Raw genomic sequence first — 2,500 nt, forward strand, 5'->3', positions numbered from 1 at the left:
CATTCTGTACCATTCTGTACCACTCTGCTAGTCTACATTCGACCATAGATGAATGTGTCTGCATTCTGTACCACTCTGCTAGGACGACCATAGATGAATGTCTGCATTCTGTACCACTCTGCTAGGACGACCTGCATTCTGTACCACTCTGCTAGGACGACCATAGATGAATGTGTCTGCATTCTGTACCACTCTGCTAGGATTCGACCATAGATGAATGTGTCTGCATTCTGTACCACTCTGCTAGGATTCGACCATAGATGAATTCTGTGCTAGGACGACCATAGACATTCTGTACCACTCTGCTAGGACGACCATAGATGAATGTGTCTGCATTCTGTACCACTCTGCTAGGACGACCATAGATGAATGTGTCTACATTCTGTACCACTCTGCTATTCTGGACGACCATAGATGAATGTGTCTGCATTCTGTACCACTCTCTGACCTAGGTCTACATTCTGTACCATAGATGAATGTGTCTGCATTCTGTACCACTCTGCTAGGACGACCATAGATGAATGTGTCTGCATTCTGTACCACATTCTGCTAGGACGACCATAGATGAATGTGTCTGCATTCTGTACCACTCTGCTAGGACGACCATAGATGAATGTGTCTGCATTCTGTACCACTCTGCTAGCATTCTGTACCACTCTGCTACGACCATAGATGAATGTGTCTACATTCTGTACCACTCTGCTAGGACGACCATAGATGAATGTGTCTGCATTCTGTACCACTCTGCTAGGACGACCATAGATGAATGTGTCTGCATTCTGTACCACTCTGCTAGGACGACCATAGATGAATGTGTCTGCATTCTGTACCACTCTGCTAGGACGACCATAGATGAATGTGTCTGCATTCTGTACCACTCTGCTAGGACGACCATAGATGAATGTGTCTGCATTCTGTACCACTCTGCTAGGACGACCATAGATGAATGTGTCTGCATTCTGTACCACTCTGCTAGGACGACCATAGATGAATGTGTCTGCATTCTGTACCACTCTGCTAGGACGACCATAGATGAATGTGTCTGCATTCTGTACCACTCTGCTAGGACGACCTACATTCTGTACCACTCTGCATAGATAGTCTGCATTCTGACCATAGATGAATGTGTCTGCATTCTGTACCACTCTGTCTACATTCTACCATAGATGAATGTGTCTGCATTCTGTACCACTCTGCTAGGACGACCATAGATGAATGTGTCTGCATTCTGTACCACTCTGCTAGGACGACCATAGATGAATGTGTCTGCATTCTGTACCACTCTGCTAGGACGACCATAGATGAATGTGTCTGCATTCTGTACCACTCTGCTAGGACGACCATAGATGAATGTGTCTACATTCTGTACCACTCTGCTAGGACGACCATAGATGAATGTGTCTGCATTCTGTACCACTCTGCTAGGACGACCATAGATGAATGTGTCTGCATTCTGTACCACTCTGCATTCTGTACCAGGACGACCATAGATGAATGTGTCTGCATTCTGTACCACTCTGCTATGTGTCTGCATTCTGTACCACTCTGCTAGATGACCATAGATGAATGTGCATTCTGTACCACTCTGCTAGGACGACCATAGATGAATGTGTCTACATTCTGTACCACTCTGACCTAGGTACCACGACCATAGATGAATGTGTCTGCATTCTGTACCACTCTGCTAGGACGACCATAGATGAATGTGTCTGCATTCTGTACCACTCTGCTAGGACGACCATAGATGAATGTGTCTGCATTCTGTACCACTCTGCTAGTGTCTACATTCTGACCATAGATAGATGAATGTGTCTGCATTCTGTACCACTCTGCTAGGACGACCATAGATGAATGTGTCTACATTCTGCATTCTGTACCACTCTGCTAGGACGACCATAGATGAATGTGTCTGCATTCTGTACCACTCTGCTAGGACGACCATAGATGAATGTGTCTGCATTCTGTACCACTCTGCTAGGACGACCATTCTGTACCATGAGATGAATGTCTACATTCTGTACCACTCCTAGGACGACCATAGATGAATGTGTCTACATTCTGTACCACTCTGCTAGGACGACCATAGATGAATGTGTCTGCATTCTGTACCATTCTGTACCACTCTGCTGACCATAGATATGTGTCTGCATTCTGTACCACTCTGCTAGGACGACCATAGATGAATGTGTCTACATTCTGTACCACTCTGCTAGGACGACCATAGATGAATGTGTCTGCATTCTGTACCACTCTGCTAGGACGACCATAGATGAATGTGTCTACATTCTGTACCACTCTGCTAGGACGACCATAGATGAATGTGTCTGCATTCTGTACCACTCTGCTAGGACGACCATAGATGAATGTGTCTACATTCTGTACCACTCTGCTAGGACGACCATAGATGAATGTGTCTACATTCTATACCACTCTGCTAGGACGACCATAGATGAACGTGTCTCTATTCAGCCCTCACCAAGGGTAGGTCCTCACACTGACA

At 45.6% G+C, this 2,500-nt stretch overlaps 1 protein-coding gene across 1 annotated transcript in view; it reads right to left on the reverse strand.

Moving 5' to 3' along the window:
• Window positions 1-2,500, reverse strand: part of fbn1 (fibrillin 1) — a 170,125-nt gene that overhangs the window by 123,632 nt on the left and 43,993 nt on the right.

Source organism: Oncorhynchus keta, unplaced genomic scaffold, assembly GCF_023373465.1.
Source record: "Oncorhynchus keta strain PuntledgeMale-10-30-2019 unplaced genomic scaffold, Oket_V2 Un_scaffold_5444_pilon_pilon, whole genome shotgun sequence".
NCBI lineage: Eukaryota > Metazoa > Chordata > Actinopteri > Salmoniformes > Salmonidae > Oncorhynchus > Oncorhynchus keta.